General features: G+C 41.2%; 1 long non-coding RNA gene and 1 pseudogene across 3 annotated transcripts in view; one reads left to right on the forward strand and one right to left on the reverse strand.

The window, feature by feature from the left end:
* The window catches only part of LOC144577409 (uncharacterized), a 78,457-nt gene that overhangs the window by 22,687 nt on the left and 32,888 nt on the right, over positions 1–22,882 (forward strand). The window lies entirely within an intron of this gene.
* On the reverse strand, positions 14,602–15,826 carry LOC100390652 (L-lactate dehydrogenase A chain pseudogene; annotated as a pseudogene). The gene has a single exon (XR_008474400.2). The product of XR_008474400.2 is annotated as an L-lactate dehydrogenase A chain pseudogene (transcript).

Raw genomic sequence — 22,882 nt, forward strand, 5'->3', positions numbered from 1 at the left:
TGAACTCTGTCCCCTTTTCTAAGAGAGGATATGGGGAATCTGATTAAAAAAAAAAAAAGCTCCATATTCATATTCACAAGTTAATGTGGGAAAGAAGCCAGGATTTCTGTGTCCTTAAGTGATATGGAGACTCTGACTCCACCAAGACAAGGCTCTGATCCCAGATGTCAGTTCCCAGTGATTCAGTGACACTTTAACATCCTGATTTCAAATGAAAAATAGGGTTGCTTTTTGAGAGTAGTAAAAGACTGGAAACTCCCTGACCACTTGCCAACCCACAAATGCCAGAAACTCCTTGCAGCCATAGCCCTGGCCAGAGATTTTTTTCTGGCAGAGTGGGGTCCTCTGACCTCTTTAAAAGGAGCACTCTTTCCGAGGGCTCAGAAGGCAATCTGAGGCTCTCAGTGGGTCTTGCCCAGGGGCTGTAATGAGACAAGTGGAGCACAGGGTTGGGTATGCAGAAAGCAAGGGGTATCATGGGCAGACCCCTCAGGGAGGGCTATGGATTATTCAGATAGTACTCTGGCTGGCTGTGCATTGTGGAGAATATTCACCATCAACCCTGCCAGGAAAGAAGGCCTCACAGAACACCAGGTCTGAGGGAGAGGATCAAGGAATTTCTTTGACAGATGTTAATCAAGAAAACCTGAACACCAAGAGAGACTATTGCTTCTTCCAGAAACTATTTGACTGGCTAGGTCTCTTTGTACTTGGGTGGGACTAACCATGAGAAAAGGCTCATCTGTGTGAGTTTTGTGGCTTGATGTTATGGGGTGCAGATGTGAGCTATTCCTCTAATGTCCAGAAACTGTATCAATCCCAAGAAATGATTTGCAGTATCTTGTCTGCACGTGCCTGCACCACACACGTGTGTGTGTGTGTGTGTGTGTGTGTGTGTGTGTGTGTTGTGGGGGAGGGATATGAAACAACTTTCTGAGGCCTGTGAATGTAATCTGATTCACAAGATGAAGTGCCCCCTCCCTGCCTCTTTCCCCATCCCTGAATTTAGAACAACTGGATTATGAGGCAGGGGAGGGTGAGGCAATGACTTTCCTCCCTGAATTCCTGACAGTACCCTGCCTGGCAAGCTTCGTGTACAGTCTTCACACGAGTACTTACTAAATTGAGCGTATATAAGCAGCCTTCAACTTTTAGGAATCCACAACACGTTCTTCCCATCCAGAAGCCTAGCTTGTGATGAGATTCTTTCGGGGATCTCAGTAACAGTTTCTTCTGTTTGTGGAATGGCTTTTCCCACAGGGGTATTAAAATAAGAGAACAAGAAACACAAGTCTGGGAGGCTGAGTGCTAGTGCTGGTTTTCCTACCAACTCTTTTTTTTTTTTTTTTTTTTTTTCAATTTTTTATTGCATTTTAGGTTTTGGGGTACATGAGCAGAACATGCAAGACAGTTGCGTAGGTACACACATGGCAGTGTGTTTTGCTTTCTTTCTCCCCTTCACCCACATTTGGCATTTCTCCCCAGGCTATCCCTCCCCACCTCCCCCTCACACTGGCCCTCCCCTTTTCCCCCCAATAGACCAACTCTTTTTGTCCCAGTTATATCATCCACAAATAGTCTCTTCCCCTCTCTACTACTCAATAAAGTGATGGGGAATTATGATAAAAATGAGAGGAAGGAAACTTATCATAAACTCAAAGTTGTGGTATTAGTATAGATAGATGAAATAGGAGACGGTTATTTGCTTCCCCTTCTAGGCTATTAGAGGAGAAAAAGAGATGGATTGAGGGAAGACAGAGAGGTGTAGTAGGATATTGTCATTAAGATCATAGTAAAGTAACATGACATACTGTTGGTGAGTAGGTAGAAACGATAGCTCTGAGTCCCTCACTTTAAGACACGTAATGGAAAGGAGTCAGAACGTTGCAGGGAGTGAAAGGACTATTTATTTCATCATTATCCTGCTCTTAGTTGGAATTCTTTTCCTCTTCATTTCAGTTATAACCACGGGTCAGCCAGAACTGTAAGACAAGAGCACAGGGTCACAGTGTGAGAGCCCTGTTTAGTTGATTCTAGAATGCTCATCTTCCATATCCCACCATCTCTGGGGATCAACTGATGGTAAGGCTCTGTGGAGATACAGTTGTTAATAATGTCATAGCATTTCACACTGTCATCATGTCAGTTGAGTTAGGTGCATTGTTGACACTCTAGATATTGAGTTTAATTGCCGTTTAAAAGATCCTCAAAAAAATAACTCTATGATTTGACATTAAAATGAAAAATTACCTTGTGTGCAAAAGGCATGGAAACAGAGCAGCAAGACTTTAATTTGATATTAGTGAAGCAGATATGAATGGTTGGAGGAATGAACACAAAAGTACATAATTTTTGCAAAGTAACAACCGAAGTGTTTTCTGGAGCCTAAGAGAGTAAGAGCCACCCCTCAAGTAGAAGAAACTGTTAGTGAGTTCACAGAAGGATTGGCCATCACAAGCCCAGCTGAGTGACAGCAGAAACTGCTGGCACATCTTGGCTGGATGAAAGAAACGTCAAAGCAATCAGAGACTTGGGTGACTGGAGAACTATAGTTAAAGCAGTGTGTCATGTCGTCTAAAGAACAGTGTTGCTCTTGATGACTCATAAGATAAGGTGTGTCTTAGGATCAATGGAAAATGGTACAGGCGTAAGATTATAACATTCAGGGCGCCACTACCATTTTTACAGGAAAAGGAAGAGAGACCTAATGCCTCTTTTGCTGGTGGTCCTAGTCTTTTGAGAATCAGTACAGAGATCAGCACACGGCTGATCAGGGACTGTGAGAATAGGAGCATCTTGTATGCCTGTGGTGCTACTTGTCCTAATGACTCAGAACAAACAGGAGATAGGACAGGCTCAAGAGTATGAAGGAATAGAAAAAGTGTCCAGAACCTGTCCTTCTAGACATGTGAATGTGAGATAGACAAAAGATTTTTTTAAAAAGAGCATAGTTTTTTATTTAAAGAAAGAATTTGCAGTTTTGGGATGCTTCTTATAAAACAGCAAAAAACTAATCCTAGATTTTAAAAAAGCCTAGCAGTTTCAATACCCTACAACAAATATAAAATGTTTTAAAATAAATTCAACTAGTAAATATTTAATTGTCTCCAAGATTATACCTTTAAATTTACCAAGCATGATTATTTTATGAGTCTATTAAATTCTGTGTGATGAATTTTTAATGTCCCTAAAATAACAAAATTGCTTCGGATTAATAAAAGCACCAGAAACAAACAAATATTGCATATATCTATATTTCTGCCAAATTTCTATTAACAAGACATAAGTAAAAAGGATATTTGCAAGCTTGTTTCCTTATCCATCCTATCCCCCCCACCTTGAATTTCCTCAGGTGTGGATAAACAATTCTAGACATTTTGGATTTTTAATTCTTCAGCAAGTTTATGATCATTCTTAATCTGGGCCTCATGGCCAAAGTTCCATGGATGGGCTCCAGGGAACCCGTCCGTGTACCCTTGAAATTATATAAACAGTCCTGAGCACTGTATGCATTTTGATGATTGTGGGGAGAGGCATTCTGGTTGTTACATATTTCCTAAATGTGCCCATATTTTAAAGAATGAAAGGGTCCATTATCCACTGTTGAGCATTTTGGATTTGTTGTGACCTGGCCCTTGGCCCCTCCTGGACAGACAATGGGCACTTTTAGTGAGTATTCCTTCTTAACAGGAGGCTGTGGCTGGACCCAGCAACAAGGGAGAGGGAGATTCTTGAGCAAGAAGACACCAGGGAAATGGCTTTGTGATTCCATCTTGGTTTTGGGATTTGGATGCCACAGTGTCCCTGCTCTTTCTCAAAATAAACAGAGAAAAGCTCCCACATTCCTTTGCCACCCAGGTTCAGTCTGGCACTTTGAACTTTGTTTTTTTTTTAGGTAACAGAAACCAGGTCCCAATCCTTGAGTTTTCCTCTCCCTCTGGCAGGGTTGGAAATTTCCAGACTGTGATATGGGTAAGATTGGGGAAGGCAGCAGGGCAGCTATCCAGGCCATTCACCACCTGTGGTGACTGTTATACTCTAATTTGAAAAAGCAAAAAAAGGTCAGGTTGGATGGAGTCTTACTGAGTTCCATGGAATTCTTTTATCTCATGGGCCTAGCATGGCCTAAATGGATGGTCAGCCTCTGGACATCTTAAACTGAGCTGTGACTTGAGAGTCAAGACATTTCAGAGTAGCAGGCATCAGTGTCAGAGATGTTTGTTAAAGTAGCTCCAATCCTTGTTAAAAACAAACTTTTTTTTTTTTTTTGGTGGAGAGCTTGTTAAAAACAAATTTCTGGGATCACCCCCAGAGATTCTGATTCTATAAGTCTGGAGTGGAATCCTGGAATTGGCTTCTTTAAACCAACATCTCCAGGTGATTTTGAGAAAGGGACTGCAAAAGGTGTTGGTATTTCACACGTTGAGAGCCTGGACAAAGAGAAGGACATCTGGGCCCTCAAATGTTCTGTCTTTCATGTGTTAACTCTGTTGGGTCTGGGTCCTTTCCTTATCTTCTGAGAATGGCTTAAGAGGAGAGCCCTGCCCTCCTGAAAGGGCACTGAGTGTGAGATGAAACATCTGAGCTAAAACCATGACCAAGAGTTTTATGTTGAGGCTGACCCTGACCCCAGCAAGGCTGTGCTTTGATCTGAAGTAGAGAATGTCCAAAGGTGGAAGTTTCTGTGGGCTTCAGTCTTGGAGGAGGCAGAGTGGCATGGTGGAAGAGTACTAACATGGAAGTCCTAAGTCATTCATTCATTCATTCAAATACTTGGTTGCTTACTGTGTGCTAAGTACTGTGTTAGGTGCTGGGATTCAAGGGTGAACAAGACATAGTACATGCCTTCACGGAACCTTTACCCTAATCAGAGTGAAAGACTTTTAAAAAATGATTCTAAAGTTTCTACAGGAGAGAGGTTTGGGACTTCAGTCTGGTTTTAAGACAGAAAGGGAGTGGCAAAGAGACTTGTCTTAAAGGTGATCTTATATTGTAAAATGACTTGTCTTCTCTCACATTAACTGTTTGTTTGGAGTGGATGATGATGAGGAAGAGCTGATGGAGATTGTTGAGTGGTCAAAGATGCTCCCTCACCACTCCCTCCTGCCACCCTGCCACACACAGCATAACACCAGGCCACCTATTGGTGCCAACATCAGAATAAACAAATCATTTAATTTGTGTAATCAGTCAATCAATTGATTAGTTAATGACAGTTGAAAGTGCTAAGAGGTACACAGCATAGTGGGAGCTCATCAAAGGACACCCAGTCTAGGGCAGGGCATGAGGCAGAGATTTTTTAAACAAGTAACTTTTAAACAGAGACCAGAAATAAGTGGTAAAAATGGGCATGGAAGGTGGTGGGAATGTCAAGGCCTGGCCAGGGCAACTTAAGGGTGAGTGTCACAGTGAGTTTAGAGAGAAGCAATGTAAGATCCTACAGAGTCTTAGGGATTTTTTTTTCTTTCCACTTGCTGCTTTGTGATCTTGAAGAAGTTTCCAGATTTTCTCATCTATAAAATGGGGAATGGGGCCAGCTCAACAAGGTAGCAGCACAGATTAAAGCTGCTTTGTAGAATGTAGCTTTACAGAAACAGAATTACTGTCAGTACTCAGTGTCTGCTAGCTCATACTTAATTCAACTGAAAATGATAGTATGATTTTGGCAGGAGCCCGGACAAGATCCCCTCAGCTTTTCAAAAACTTCATGGTAAGGGGGAGGGAGGTGAGTTTATCCTGGTCTTGATGGCTGTGCCTGTTCAGACTCTTCTCTGGGCTTAGTCAGAGGGTGCATTTCCTCCAGCAGGCTGTCCCACTTTTGGAAGAAAGCTGTTTTTTTCGTTTTCTGGGTGTGCTACTTCTTTCATTTTTTTGTGTGTGATTTCTTTGATTCAATGAATTCTAGCTCCTCCCCCACCTTTTTTTTTTTTTAAAGTAAGTTTGGGAATAGCAACTTTTGGTTAGACAAACATCCATTTTTTTAAGTAACTCAGTAAATCAATCTATATTAATAGACAACGCAGACATTGATGAATTGACATGTTTAGTGGTATCACAAATTAGGATTTGTACCTAACATTTATTTAAATTTTGTATATCAAATTCTGTATTGTTCACAAATGCCCAGTGGAGATTCTTTGATGAAATGAAGATCTGTCTGCTCTTCACACTCACCTCTCTTCATCGTCTCCCTTTTAAAAGTTTGGCAAACACATACATGCAGAATTTATAAACTGAGCCTGGTTATCTTCCCTCAAGATACTATTTCCAGCACTACACGAATTTATATAACACCTCTCTTCCCATGCACAGATGCGCTATCACATTAGCACTTCTTGATTCCTTATGTTTATGGAAATTTTTTTGAAAGATTTCTTTGACTTAATGAATAAAGGAGGCATAGGAAAAGTCTCTGGGGTCCTCGGACCTAACGCTGGCTTAGCCACTTGCTAGCTTTGTGACATGTGGGATGAATTTGGCTTCAAGTAACAGAAAACTTGACAAGTGGAGTCTTCCATAAAGAGAGATTTATTTATGTATATTTCATAACAAGAAGGCTGAATCTAGGCAATTGCCGGCTTGACTCAGCCTCAGCTGAATGATATCCTTCAGGACCAGGCTCCCTGTGTCTTGCCCTTCTACAGCCCTCAGTGTGTAGCTGTTTTAGCCTCACACTTGTGGCTTTATTGCCACCAGATGTGCACCCCAGCTCCAGACTATGTGTTTTCTTTAAGGCAGGACAAACATGTATGCCCTTCTTTACTGAGAAAGCAGAAGATTTTTTTTTTTTGAGATGAAGTTTCACCCTTTTTGCCCGGGCTGGAGTGCAATGGCATGATCTTGGCTCACTGCCACCTCCGCCTCCAGGGTTTAAGTGAGTCTTATGCCCCAGCCTCCCAAGAAAGCGGAAGATTTTTTAAGAAACCCACTGATCAGATGCCCTAGTCAGAACTGTCACGTAGCCACTCCTAACTGCAAGGGAGACTGGGAGGATATTTAGCTTTTTCACCTTGTGAAGTGGAAAGCAGCATAAGAGGAGGGGTTGGAGGTTGTAGAATTAGTCAATGGGCAGCATCTGCCACCATGTCCTTGGACAATTTACACAGTGTTGGATGTCAGTGTCCTGATAAAATGGGGTGGCTTCACCAGATTCTAAATGACCTCTGAGGTTCCTTTAGTTTTAAAGCAGGACTTTTTGGGCTTTAACACATGTACGAATCACCTGGAGATCTTGTTACAATGCAGATTCTGGTGGTAGCGGGTACAGAGCATACATTTCTAATAGGCTTCCAGGTGTTGGTGATGCTGCTGGACCACATTCTGATTTGCAGGGTTCTGAAGGTCTACAAGTCCTTAGCTTTCTGCTTTTCTCATTAAACAAGCCAGCTTAAGACAAACGCCAAAGAAGCCCTCAATTTCCCAGTGTGACTTTTGAATTCACAGAAATTTTCTGTCCATCAGTGCATGGGCGCATTCCTGTTTTTCATCGTCCGAGCTATTTTTTCATTATCTGAGCTAGAGCCTTTGTGTTAAGAAGATTATAAGTAGTTAGGAAGTAGGGAATAGGGAATTACTTTTCTAATTTAATTCTCATAACAACCTTAGATTACTCTCATCTCACTAATAAGGAATTTGAGAATCAGAGACTCAGGAAAGTTGTTACTTTCTTAAGGTCATATAGCTAGAAGATGACAGGGTTTGGATGATAATAACCGAGGTCTCTGATTTCACGGTCTATGTTTTTTTCCACTTCATCATGCTGACTCTTGCAGAGGCCTGCATATGAGAGACCACAGAATGAATACAAGATAGGTCCCAATGGAGTGATGATTGTTACAAACCTGTCCGTGTAAATGCAGCTTGTTACAAACCTGTCCATGCTAGCTTCACCCCTCCATATCCATTCCCCACCCTTTTCTGTGTCTCCGGGTAGGTGGGGAGGGGACTGACCTCTCCCTGGGTTCTGGCCTCCAGTTGGGTCTGGCTAATAGGAATTACCTGCAAGAGACTGTGGAGCATGGAAGAGATAGAGGCTGGGGTATTCATTCACCACTTCCCAAATGGTTTGGCAGTAGTGGTGTTTCTCTATGTCAAGTCTGTTAGGAGGCCTCTCTGATGGCTCTCACGGGTGTCTAGTAACTACTGCTTCTCCTTATCCCTTCAAGCCTGGGTGATAACTGCTTCCCCTGTTGCTAGTCCCTGGGTGCCTTGCCATCTCTTTATGGTTCCCTCAACCCTGGCCACTCCTTTATAAGTAGTCTTTGATTATCTTTTTTAGGTGCTGCCTGTTTCCTGATGGGGCTATGACTCACTCATTTTGTAAAAATGTTCAGGTAGTGGTAGATACTGTTAAACTCTGTAAAAGGAGGAGGTTGGGAGGCCCCAGCAATCAGAATATGAGAAGTTAGGGCTTCAGTTTGACCTTGACACATGGGGAGGATTTGCAGAAACAATGGAGAGAGAAGATGCCAGAAGAACATCAAGCAGAGCAAAATTAAAGGGATGTGGGGATCTAACTGCATGTTCGGATCAATAATCAATAATAGGTTGCCTATGGTGAGACCAAGTAAGGGTAGGTTGTAGGAAAAATAATGCTAATGTTATTAAGTGCTCAAGTCAGTGTGTTCTAAATGCTTTATTTCAACTAACTCATTCCATTCTCAACAGCCCTATGATCTTATTTTTGAAGAGAAGAAGGAAGCTGAGGTAAAGAGAGGTTAAGAATTAGTCCCAGGTCACCCAGCTCCTAAGTGGCCAGGATTTGACTCTTCGTGGTATGGCTCTGAGCCTGCCCTTTGACCCACCATACTGCGCTGAAGCGTAGACCTCCGGAAGCCATTGACTGTTTTGAAGTAGGGATGAACTCTGAAGAAGGTCATACTTAAGAGAGGGGAGCCTGGACATACTGGATAGGAGGCATGTGGGGAAAAGCTGGGGAATCTGCGGCTCTCGCTGCAGAGCATTCAGTTAGCATGCTCCAACCTCCCACTAAATGCAGGGGGAAAGAGGCTCTCAGCCACTTGCCAATCAGATGGGGTGTTCAGCTGCAGAATGATGAGATTTATACATTTGAAAAGGAGAATTTTATTTCTCACAAAGGGTTGCAGTCTGCAGGTGGCTATTCTGACAGGCTAGGAAACATAGCCTCTGGCCAGAAGCCTGAAATATACTTCAAGGGAGGGGCAAAGAGAACAGGAATTTGTGCTGAGTGAGGTGGCTGAAATATATATTTAATAAGCTGTAGGAGGAGTCATAAATATTTATGAAAGGAAAAACATGCACATGTATAATTGAACTTCCTGCCTCTCCATAGGTCATATGTTCAACAAATGGCCATGTTAGCATGATCTGAGAGTAGAATTTTCAGCCCTCTGACATCAAAGCTGAAGCAGTGGACACAAAAACCCCCAGTGTGCATCCTCTGTAGACTGGCCAGAACCATTCTGTGGCCAGAGGATTGCTGGCCAGTTGTGTCAAAAGCACAAAAAGGGAGGGGCAGTCACCAGGTTGGTTGAAATCGTTTGGAGCAAGTCTATCGCAAGGACTAGTTTCTGTTTAATACTTATGAAAGAAAAGCAAGGGAGGAGGTATAACTAGGCCTGTCCGACCTGCCATTCAGTCTGGGCTCAGAACTCAGTTTTCTAGGTTTCTCTGTAGTCCCCTTGGCCAAGAGGGGGTCTGTTCAGTCAGTTGCAGAGCTTAGGATTTTATTTTTATTTCTCAGGTTCATCTGCCATCTTCTCGATGTGACCGTGGAAGAGCTTTCTTTTCTTTTCGTATGTCCCAGGTCAGAATTCATGTTTCCTTATCTGAGTGGCAGGGAAATGGAAAGGACCAGAGTCAGGATAGCTGGGAGTGACCCCTGTTGTCAGTTCCAATTAACAAAAGGGCTTGGAGGAAGTGGCTGCCCCAACCCTGGCACATCCTAGGTATCTGCAGGGTCTATGTTATCCTTGGATTTGTAATTGTTTTTGTTTTTAATTGCTCTGAAATGAATTTCTTTAGCAGCCAAATAGCTCCATTTAGCCAGTTTGTTCTCTATTTTCCATGTGGAAATGTAGGTTAGGATGGGCATAGTGGCTCACGCCTGTAATCCCAGCACTTTGGGAGGCAGAGGCTGGTGGATCATCTGAGGTCAGACCAGCCTGATCAATATGGTGAAACCCCATCTCTACTAAAAATATAAAAATTATCCAGGTGTGGTGGTGTGTGCCTGTAGTCCCAGCTACTAGGGAGGCTGAGACAGGAGAATTGCTTGAACCCTGGAGGTGGAGGTTGCAGTGAACTGAGATCATGACACTGCACTCCAACTTGGGCAACCGAGCAAGATTCTACCTCAAAACAAAACAAAAAAGGGAAATGTAGGGTAACCTCGGTTTCCTTTTCTTCATCTTTATAGCATTGGTTTTAACCCCTACCTGGCTGTACTGTGTGCCTTTGTGCATTCCCGTCATGTGCATTCCCATCATGGAGATCACCCAAAATACGTGTTTACAAATAGTAGTGAAAACTTCTCCCTCCTGTTAATCTACCTTCCTTCCATTTAAAGTCATTATAAAATGATAAGGGTGTTGGACAGAGTCCTCCTTCCCTCCCTCCCTCCCTCCCTTTCTTCCTTCCTCCTCACTGTGAAAAATTTTACAGACATAAAAGTAAAAAGATAGTAAAATGTACCATCAAGACTTATCAGTGCTCAGCAGCTTGCTGTGTTAATTTTTCCTAAAATATTTTAAAGCAACCCCAAATATCATAAATTTTATATCAAATACTTCAGTGTCTATATCTAGAAAATAATATTTTATTGGCTGGTTGTAGTGGCTCATGCCTATAATCCTAGTGCTTTGGGACACCAAGATGGGAGGATCATTGGAACCCTGGAGTGCAGACCAGCCTGGGCAGCATAGTGAGACCATGTCTCTACAAATAATAAAATTAGCTGAGTATGGTGGCACACTGATATGGTTTGACAGTGTCCCCACCCAAATCTTATCTTGAATTGTAGCTCCCATAATTCCCTCATGTTGTGAGAGGGACCCAGTGGGAGATAACTGAATATTGGGGTTGGAGGTTTCCCCCATACTGTTCTCATGGTAGTGAATAGGTCTCATGAGAGCTGATGGTGTTATAAGGGGAAGTCCTTTTTGCTTGGCTGTCATTCTCTTCTCTCTTCTGGTGCCATGATTGTGAGGCCTTCCGAGTCATGTGGAACCACGTGAGTCCATTAAACCTCTTTCTTTTGCAAATTGTCCAGTCTCGGGTATGTCTTTATCAGCAGCGTGAAAACAGACTAATACACGTGCACTCTAATCCTAGTTACCTGGAAGACTGAGGTGGGAAGATAGCTTGAGCCCAGGAGTCTGAGAATGCAGTGAGCTGTGATTATGTCACTGCCCACTAGCTTGATTAAGACCCTGTCTCCAAAAAAAGAAAATATTTTCATAGCATAATGCCATTCATACACCTAAAAAAACTAACAGTAATTCCTTAATAGTAAGTAATACCCAGACCATAGTCATATGTTTTCAATTGCCAGAACAGTCTTGTTATAGTTGATTTGTTCAAATAAAGATCTAAGCATGATAAGTAGACAAAAGCCAGTGCCCCATTTACAGTTATTAGAGTGGAGTGAAGGAATTTATTTGCCTGGTACGCACAGTGACTCAGTTTTACTGATAAAGTGCACCCTGACTTTTGTGGTTTTGACCGTCTGGAAACAACTCCAAATGTCTGTGGCATTTAGCAGTGTCTGCTGAGGCACAAAAGTGAATCCCAGGCACTTCTGAGGCTGTCTGGGAGGGAGTGGTTCAGCTAGAGAGTGAACCTAGCTGAGAGCTGGCAATTGGCTCCTCAATGATGCTTTGTTCTCTTTTATTATTATTCTCTGATTTTGGATTTCACAGACTTGAACAATTTTTAAAAAGTAGAGTTTTACATAGGATTATTAGTCTTTTATTTTGTTAAGGATGTTAGAAAAAAATCTTGGCTAGGCATGATGGCTCATGTCTGTAATCCCAGCACTTTGTGAGGCTGAGGCGGGTGGATCATCTGAGTTCAGGAGTTTGAAACCAGCCTGACCAACATGGTGAAACCCCGTCTCTACTAAAAATACAACAAGTTAGCCAGGCATGATGGTGCCTGCCTGTAATCCCAGTTGCTCAGGAGGCTGAGGCAGGAGAATCACTTGAACCTGGAAGGCAGAGGTTGTAGTGAGCCAAGATTGTGCCACCGAACTGTAACCTGGGTGACAGAGCGAGAATCCATCTCAAAAAAAAAAAAGAAAAAAGGAATCTATCACCATTATTTCATAAAAGAAAGGGTATTTTAATGCTAAAAGTGTAGGACTGACATGATTTCAGAATAATGGAGCATCTGTTACAGGAAGTGATAGTTGGCCACCTTATCTTGACATTATATACGTTCTGTGGTTCTGGTTTTCTTATTTAGCCATGGATTGGTGAACAACACTTTGTCACAGTTTGGTATTTGGGAAGCATTCCTTTACCCAAGATTGCTTAGATAGTAAAATGTGTACAGTGATAAAAATATCATTCTCTTTTGAAAAATAGTTGAGTGGGAGAGGAAACTTGTAGTAAAGGTTGAAAGTGAAGTTAACTTGTGATGCAGAGATAGACACAGAGATGCTTCTGTTTTGAACTGTGAGTTAGGGGCCTAATGGGAGCAGGTACAGACATTTCCATATTCTCATATAGGTCTGCGATTGGATCAAGGAACGTCAAGAATTATTCTCTTAAACGTATTAGGCTTCTGGTCCAACTTTCTCTTGGCTCACAAGAACTTTCATTGATCTTGTTCACATTTTCAAGCCCACATCTCTTTGTCCTGTACATACAGCCTAATACAAGCATTAAGCAGTTGACCCCTGCATTTGCATCTCTTGCCTATTCTGCTCTACTGAACTTCAGATCAATGTAACCAATTGCCTTCAACAGCTGCATTCAACAGCAGGGAACCTTTACTCTGCTTCCTCCTTCTGACTCTTCCTCCTTCCTTCCCCATTGCACAAAATGGAGACTTGCTCATGCCAGAAACCAGGAGCTCTCCCTGACACATCCATCACCCTCATATTGACCCCTCTAGGATTTTACTTCCAAATATATTTCAATTTATTTACTTCATGCCATTACTGTCCCTACCACTCCAGTCTACATCACTGCTACCTCTTGCCTAGGCTTCTACAACAGTTCTTCTTACTCCTCCACCTCTACATTAACCCCTCCAGTCCATTCTTCATCCAGCCCGAATGAATTTCTTAAAATGGAAATTGTGTAACACTGTACCCCCTGTTCAAAGCTCTGAGGGCATTTGAGATAAAATGGAAAAAAAAATTTAACAGAGGTTCCAAAGCCCATGTGGCCTGCCTATTACCCGACTTCAACCTCATCTCAAGCAACTTTCCTTTGCATTTACCCTGCTTGATTGACACATGCTGGACTTTGATTTTCTTGAATACTCAAAACTCTTTTCTGATTCAGAGTAGGGAAGACATAGTGTTTCTTCTACTAGAAAGTCCTTCTCTTTACTCTTTTTGCTGTCTGTCTCTTCCCCCTCTGTATTGTAAGCTCCCTGAGGACAGACCCTAGACTTCTCTGCTCATTAATGAATAGCCAGTGTCTATTCATAATAGCGCAGTACTTGGCAGAGAGTAGGTGCTTGCTAAATGAGTGAATGGGTATTCTGATTAATACTTCACTTTCCTCATCCCTATAGAAGGACAGAAGGGAGAGGTTGAATATATTTTTTAAAGAAACAAGGTCATATTTTTGCTAGGTCAGCCAAATTGATATTGGATATTCAGGTAAATATTTACCTGTGTAGTTTTAATAACAGACCTTTCTGTGAAATAAAGTAAATCATATTTAAGTGGGAGCTATGATCAGCTCCATTTTATCTGCATTACAATAATTGCCAGAGTGTCTATAAAACTCCTGGCAAGGGTGACCCCTCTTTCTTGATAAAGTTAAATCTGTCCACTTCTGGAGGACAGAGAACTGTAATATGTCCATTAAAAAAACACTAAGTATCTGGTTAGAAAAGACTACAATCAAATACATGGAAAATGGCCCCATAACTTAAGCTCACACATTTATTACAGTTTTAAAAGAGAAGAGCCAACATATTTGTAGAACTGTTTCCTATAATGCTTTTTTTTTTTCACTGTTCAAGGTTTATTGGGGGTTTTAGTTGGTGTAACACTTGGATAGTTGGTTGCATTGTTTATACATAGATCTTTTTACATTGTATGGTAATGTACACTACTAATATATATAGTTCACAAAATAAGATCCTTTGGAACAACACATGCGATATTGGATCTATACATTGAATGCCAGGATGTGACCGACTGGGAAAAAATGTTGGACTAGGCATGTTCAGTGAAAGAGCCAGGAAGTTATATAACAAATGAACATCTCTGGCTCAAGGGGCAACTGCAGCATGTGCAGCACTGGCAGTGGTGCCTCAGAGGTGGCAGAACTATTTCACACTAACCAGTTTAGGACTATACAAGGTTACCACCATCCAGCATCAGAATATAGCTGTAGGACTTTACAAACCATTCCTATTTCTAACTTCCTGAATTGATGTTTTTCCCAGTCCATCTTAAAATATTACTGCTTTAATCACAGATCAGATAAAAAAGGACAACATGCACAGTTTCCAACTAAAATCTTGTTGTAGCCTAGACAGTGAAATGGTATCACATCAGAAGACTTTAAAATTGCAGCTCTTTTTGGATCCCCCAAAGTGTATCCGCACTCTTCTTCAAACGGGCCTCTTCCTCAGGAGTCAGTCACTTTCACAACATCTGAGATTCCATTCTGTCCCAAAATGCAAGGAACACTAAGGAAGACATCATCCTTTATTCCATAGAGACCCTTAATCGTGGTGGAAATTGGGTGCACCCGCCTAAGATTCTTCATTATAGTCTCTGCCAAATCTGCCACAGAAAGTCCAGTGGCCCAGGATGTGTCGCCTTTGAGTTTGATCACCTCGTAAGCACTCTCAACCACCTGCTTGTGAACCTCTTTCCACTGTTCCTTATCTGTATCAGTCCCTAAATCTGGGTGCAGAGTCTTCAGGGAGACATCAGCAACATTCACTCTACTCCATACAGGCACACTGGAATCTCCATGTTCCCCAAGGACCCACCCATGACAGCTTAGTGGGTGAACTCCCAGCCTTTCCCCCATCAGGTAACGGAATCGGGCTGAATCCAGATTGCAGCCACTTCCAATAACACGGTTTTTGGGAAAACCACTTATCTTCCAAGCCACATAGGTCAAGATATCCACTGGATTTGAAACAATAAGCAACTTGCAGTTTGGGCTGTATTTTACAACATTAGGAATGATGAATTTAAAGATGTTCACGTTACGCTGGACCAAATTAAGACGGCTTTCTCCCTCTTGCTGACGTGCCCCAGCTGTAATAATGACCAGCTTGGAGTTTGCAGTTATATTATAATCTTTACCAGAGACAATCTTTGGTGTTCTAAGGAAAAGGCTGCCATGTTGGAGATCCATCATCTCTCCCTTCAATTTGTCTTCAATGACATCAACAAGAGCAAGTTCATCTGCCAAGTCCTTCATTAAGATACTGATGGCACAGGCCATACCAACAGCACCAACCCCAACAACTGTAATCTTATTCTGGGGGGTCTGTTCTTCCTTTAGAAGATTATGAATCAGCTGATCCTTGAGAGTTGCCATTTTGGACTTGGAACCAAAAGGAACCAGGAATGCACGTCGGGTGGGCATCGGGAGCGCACAGCAGTGGGATCTGGACTCGGCGGCAGCTGCTCCAGCACTCTCCTATAATGCTTTTCAATAAATTAGATAATTTGCACTTTTGCATAGTGGAAATGAAATGTGTTCTGAGAATTCTAAGCCCATGTTGAGCTCCCCTTTTACTAATTACCTTTTAATGCATTATCTCAGTGATTCACTCTTAGCACCATATCTTATTGGCTAACTATCTCTACTTTCCAGTTTAGCATCCTACTTCAAGCTAACTGAGTCATTATATTTTGTGGGTATGATTATCTCAACTATACTGTAAGCTTCGTGTAAACAGCAGTCCATATCTTTTTCTACTTCTGCACTGTAGTTTCCTTGTGTAATAGGCAAAGTCATAGAGCAGTGAAAAGAAAACAACCGGCATCTCAGGGGCTTCATTTCTTACTCAACCTGCATATCCCCAATATGGGTTTGCAGGGGAACTCTGACACATCCGTCACCCTCATATTCATTCCACTAAGAGTTGTGTTCTCCCAGGGACCCAGGCTAATGAAGGCTTTGTCTTGACACGTCTTTCCCTGATCAAAACAACACTGGGGAAGAAACATGACAAACCCCATAGCTGGATTTTATAGCTCCTGCCAGTGTGTAATGCATATCATTCCACATGCATGTCTTTGGCTAGCACAAGTCACAGGGCCATGCCTGACCTCAAAAGGGGTGGGCAAGTGCAACCCTATTGTGTGCCAGGAAAGAAGAGAGTCAAGCGTAGTTGCTGCTCTGTACTGATGATTCACACTCAGTGCTGCTCAGTTCCAGCTCATGGTGAGATTTCTATCATAACTTGTTTCATTGAAGTTTGGAAATGCCTGAAGGACTGTATGTGGGCTCAAGGTAAACAGAAGACAGTTACTGGTTGAAACGAAGAAAGTATTGCTACTGTATGTTTGTACTGTTTCTTGTTTCAACTTCCTTTCTAAAATCTGGAAGGGAGAGCCCCAAAGAATATTTTAAAATAAAGGAGCCACATGAATATCTGCCTTTATGTAGCAAATAGGTGTGCACTGATTAATCATCTGGTATTCCTCTCAACCTAGTCTACATTTCTGCCAGTGATTTGCATGATTGCAGATGTTGACATGCAGAAAACATTTGCATACTACATGAACCTGAAACCAAATTACTGGAGTGAATAATTTGGGTGGTAGAATTATGATCCAACACTGGGATCTTGGGCTGGAATAATGGGTTCACTGTAAAGAATACATGTGTGGTGTTGGGATGTAAAGACCAATTACACAACTACAAGACGGCAGAGCTTTGAACAACAGCATATGTTAAAAAGACTCATCATTTTATATTGAAATGAATTGTATTCTTATCTTATGGTGGGATATGGTAGACAAATGATCTAAAGGAATATCTGTCCACATGGGAACATGACATCCAGGCCCATGAAGGAGGGGCTCATGAGTTCTGCTCAGGCAGGGCCTTGAGCTAAGTTTGGCCTGTCAGTGCTTGACAGATGAACCTGCCCAGAGGAAAGTAGTGAGATTACTCAAGGAGAAGATGAAATGGCTAGGCCAGCTTATCCTAGAGAATAGACTGGATTGGGGAAATGTGGTATGGGAAGGACAGTCTTCACGTACTCATAGAGCTACGAGGTGGAAGAGGGAATAAACTTTGTCTTGCTGTAGAAGACAGAACAAGGATAGATCATAGCACTGATTTTGACACAAAGGGGAATAGAACTCTGCAAAGTGTATGACTGTGTTACTCTGTATTCTAATAGAACTCTAAAGTCTCAGTTAAGTTTCTTGTATCTTATGCCACAGAGAAGATTCATGATTCCAAAGAGTACAGTGACCAACTTAGTTTACCCAAGACTCAGAGATTTTTCTAAGACTAGAATCTTCAGTGCTAAAACCAGAAAAATCCCAGGCAAGGTCACCCTACCGAGGAAGATTGCTTTTAATGTCATCTAAGGTCTCTGCCACCTTAGAGATTCTATGATTTCTAAGATAGATGTTTATTTTTCTCAGAAAAATTTCAGGTAAAGCAATGGTTCTTATATAGTACTTTTGGTTCCAGTCCCATGATAATTTAATCACAAAGGACTTTTACATGTGCTTTGAGCAGTTATTCCACATTTGTGTTTAAGATTTGATCATTGCCAGTAAATTCATGCCCTACAGTTGCATCACATAATCAGGTGAATATTTCCCTGCAAATTCAAAGTCATTAAGTACATAAATGAGCATTTTAGAAATACAGAACTGTACCTTTCTTAAGAAACCACAGTGGATAATTTGATTGTTTGAATTGCTGTTCTTAGATGAAGCTTTATGAAGGTAAACGGCAGAACAGGCTGTTCCATCGTAATGAAATCTCACTTGGATAATACACAATGCAAGAATTATTTGTGTTCAGTGCATCCTTGTAGAAACTTTGTTCCTTTCTTTTAATCATTTATTGTAGATGGGATTCTGGAATAAATTTATTAAATCAATCTGCAACCTTGAAGATTTGTTCATTCTTTGGGTTCAATGTCTGTATTTAGGAATAAGACCTTCACAAAGAGGTTTTGTTGTTTTCTTTTGGTGTTCTTCTTGATATATGCCACTTGCCCATTCTAACTGTTCAACTTCAATACCACCATGAGATGGTTTATTGAGGTCCATCAACTTCCCTAAACTGTTTGCCTTATACCACACTTTACAAAAACCATGTAAACAGAGTCCTTTGAGAAGAAAAGAGTAACTGGTGAATGGATTCTATTTTTTATCTCGTTGATGATTTATGGAGAAGAGAAAGAGACTCTTCAAGTTTCTGCCTTTCCACCTCATTTCAAAAACAGAAATTCATCGAGGTGAGAGAATCATGGCAAGGCTCTTGATATGGCTTAAGGGTAGTGGCAATAAAAAAGAGTTTTGACTAAGAGGAAAATAGTGGGAAACCAGCTACTCACTCAAGCCCACTCCAACACATGCTGCCTCCTCCTTTGGTATGGCATCATGCCTTCTGGGAATTTTCCTTGGATCATCCATCTGACTCTTCTCTCTGCTGTCACACAGAATCACTCTCTATTCTTGGATCTGTGTTGTTCACTATAGTTGATGACAGACTTACTACAGGGCCAGGAAAAAAACCTTGTTGTTCATGATGAATAAAGCCAAAAATGAGTATAGTCTTGGACATTCTACTGCTTTAGTTATTAGCCATGCAGGAGAGGTATACAATTGTCTTAGCTTCCTGGTTGCCTCCTGGCTGTATCACTCTGTGTACTGTGGCTGTGGTAGCTTCTGAAACTCTAATTGGAAACATAAGCAATGCAGTGTAGGATAGTGACACATCCCCCGGAAGGTCTTATGCAGAAGAGATGCATTTCTTACTAGAATCTGCAACCCCACTCACACTCTCATCAATCTGTTTTCACAAGTAACATTCTGGAATGTCAAATTGAATGTGGAATTGTATACTTACCTTGTGTAGCCTTTCACATTGATTTGAAAAGGAAGTCAGGACTGAGTATTTTTAGTGGATGCTGCAATTTTGATCCAGAATATCTGAACATTTTATGAATAATTCCCATGGTAAATATTAGAAATCTATTGTTTAAGTTCAGAAAAAGGCTCACCAAAGGTAAATAGCATGTGTGCTCATCAATGATAATTAGCTTGCTTTTATTTTGCAGTATTCCAGCCATGTTTAAACACCCATGGGTACATGACTGCCCTTTTCCAGGTTTCCATCTGAGGTTATCTAGGTGGACAAAGATGGAATCCTCCCCTGCACCCCACCCCTGCCTTTAAGTGATTGCTTACATCTTCCTTCTTGGTACTCATTTTTCCTAGATTTGATTCTTTTCTCACACTACCCACATTGAGGCAAGGTGAATATCTCCTCAGCATTTCCCATGATTAGGATGAAGATGATAACTTGATTGTAGAATAGAAACCTACCCTCAAGAGAGAAGTAGGGAAAGAGGATTTAGAAATAATTTGCTTGTGCAGGAAAAAGAACATGAAGAGACGTATGAATGTAAGTCAGAATGTCAGAAAACTCACTGTGATGAGAATGAAGTGTATAAAGTAACTTAGCAATGTCACTGGTGCAGGAGAAGCTGTAGAGTGGGCCAGTGGTATTGCTCCTGGGACAGACGTTTTCATGGACCTGTCATGCTGGACTGACACTGTGTACACTGCTGCTCTTGCTGTGCTATCCTACACTGGATACAGTGTGGTCTCAGATTACTATGACTGTACTTTTTAAAAAATAGTGTTTTAAATTTATGAAAATCTGAATGTTACTGATTGGATTTATACCACTCATCAAGAAATTCTTCTTCACATATGCTCAGGGTATTGCTGAGATATCACTAGCTTTCTGCCCAATCACTTTCCATGTCTGCTGAGTTCTCCTGTAGGCTGCCCTGTCAATTTGACACTCAGTACACATGGCCTTTGTGCCACCCTTCCTGTCACCTTCAGTCTATCCCATGCCTGAACTGCACTATCATGTTATAAATCCATCAGAGAGTTCTTGTTTTATTCAAACTGGTATCAAAACAAAATTATCTATCGGCAGCCAAGCCAAGTTTTTCCTTTATTTGCTTTTGAAAGATTTTATAAAATAATAATGTACAGAATTTACAGTTATGAGTTTAATTATGCAGGAGAAATAATCACCAAGTTACTGTTTGGCATATAACATTTTGCCTTGCAACATCAATCAGATGCAGGCCACCTTTTTTTTTTTTTTGGAGATGGTGTCTTGCTCTGTCACCCAGGCTTGAACGCAGTGGCACCACAATCTCAGCTCACGGCAGCCTTTGCCTCCCAGGTTCAAATGATTCTCCTGCCTCAGCATCCTGAGTAGTTGGGATTACAGGCATCTGCCACCATGCCCAGGTAATTTTGTATTTTTGGTAGAGACGGGGTTTCACAATGTTGGCCAGCTGGTCTCGAGCTCCTGACCTCAGGTGATCTACCCACCTTGGCCTCCCAAAGTGCTGAGATTACGAGCGTGAGCCACTGTGCCCAACCTCAGCCCACCTTTTTATTTCTGGTATGAGTTTTGTCTGTCTTTCTTATAGAATTCTCAAGCTCTTAAAACAAGTGCATGCTTCATGTGACCTTTTCATGGAACCCACAGAATCACTGCAGGTGCTATTTTCTCTTAGGCTCTAAAACTTACAATAGGGAAATAAGTCTGAGGGATGCTTCCTTTCTTAAAAGGAATTCTGACAGACTGCAAAAGATAGGCCTCTCATCTCATTTGTATTTAACATCATATACAGTATACATAGATATACAGATTGAACTTAAACAAAGATAATTCAATATACATGCTTTGACTATTCCTACTAATTGGTTGCCCTGTTACTTAAGTAATTATTGCAGAGACAGTAAGGTTTGCTTACCCCACCTCTTTGGCTAAGAGAGAGAGAGAGGGAGAGAGAGACACACAGAGAAAGAGAAAGAAAGAGAGAGAGAGAGAGAGTGTGTATGTGTGAACATAAAAGAGAAAATAAGAGTCTTGGAAAGAGACCAGTTTTCACTATAATTGTTTGGAAGGTAATGAGCTGGAATATTCCTTAACATAAAGCCACCACTGTAATGTGCTATCCTTTACCACGTCCTAAGATGGTTGTACTGTAAACTGGAGTTATGGTATACTGACTTCATTATCACTGTTCACCCTTATAGCTAAATCATTAAGGATAATAATTAGTATTCTTTCTCTATATTTGTAGATTACAAATTTAGCCTGGGATGTGTTTCCCTTCAGACAAATTGACAAATTGCTTTTGGATCCATGGAAGAATTTATTTGGTTATGTTTTTTTTTTTTAAATTAGCCTACTTTTCTTTTTAACAAGCAAATGTTTATTGGACACTTTATTTGTAAAGTCTATAATAAATAGTGGGAGGGAGGGAATCTCTGTCTTTAAGGAACTTATTATTTAGTGGAAGGATCTAAAGCCCATTAGTTGCGGTGTGCTCGTTAAGTTTCCACATGGGATGAAAACATACATTGCTGATTAATATGTCAAGGTGGTATATATTTAGTTAGGTTTGTGTCATATGAAAAGTTTGGTTATACATCCCCATTGGCATATGCACACACATTTATTTACATCAGTGGCTTTCAAGCATGTCTTCTCTCCTAAAGTGGCAGAGACTGGCCTAAGTGAAGGAGAGGCAGGAGTCTTACTGTTGGGCCTCTTTATGTCACCTCCTCTCTTCATGCAATAGCCTTGAGAATGACCTGAAAATCCCTGATTCAGATTGTTTGATATGCAACAATGTGTCTTAGAACAGTAATTATTACAACTATAGTCAATTTCTACAACGATAACTCAATATATGTGCTTGGCGTAATCCTACTAGTTGGTTGCCATGTTGCTGAAGTAGTCTTGCTTCTAATGGCTTTGCTGTTTTTTCTCAATTCAGGCCTTTCACATCATGCAACCTCTTAGTCAACCCCATGCAGTTTATAGCTTCACTATTTTCTATAACCAATTTGTCTCTTTGGCAATACACATTTATTTTCCTAGTAAATATCTGTGCCTCATCACTTAGGATCCCATCACTTTTCATCTGAATTATTAGGAGAACTGCTACATTAGCTTTCTGCCTTTATTTTTGAAATTGATAGTGAATTTATTCCCTTCTGCTTTGTTACCAGAGGGGTATTCCTAAATCATGAGTCATTTTTTGTTCCTCCCTGTTTAAATTTTAGTGATTTTTTGTGGTCCTGGAGATAAAGTTCAAACCTCCTAACATGACATTTCAGTTTGGTCCAGTTCAGCTCATTGAATCTCTGATGAGATCCCCCTGTAACTCAGGAACTAGGTTAGACATGGGAGTCTTTCCTCCAACCTTGTCCTCTGCCTTGTCCCTTTATGTGTGTTGGGCTGTTTTCTATTATAGCACCTTAGTACCTCATTGCCTTGGTACAGGCTGTAGCCTTTGCCTGGCGCAGCCTTCTACAAGCTTCAATAATTCCTCCTCCTTTTGTCCCCCCACCAAAATTCAGCTTAGGTTTTACTTCTTTTATAAACATTTCATGATTGCTTCCAGACTAAGAGCTCTTCCTCTGTGTTCCCTCTCTCCATTCAAAATA

This window comes from Callithrix jacchus, chromosome 8, assembly GCF_049354715.1.
Source record: "Callithrix jacchus isolate 240 chromosome 8, calJac240_pri, whole genome shotgun sequence".
In the NCBI taxonomy this organism is placed as follows: Eukaryota; Metazoa; Chordata; class Mammalia; order Primates; family Cebidae; genus Callithrix; species Callithrix jacchus.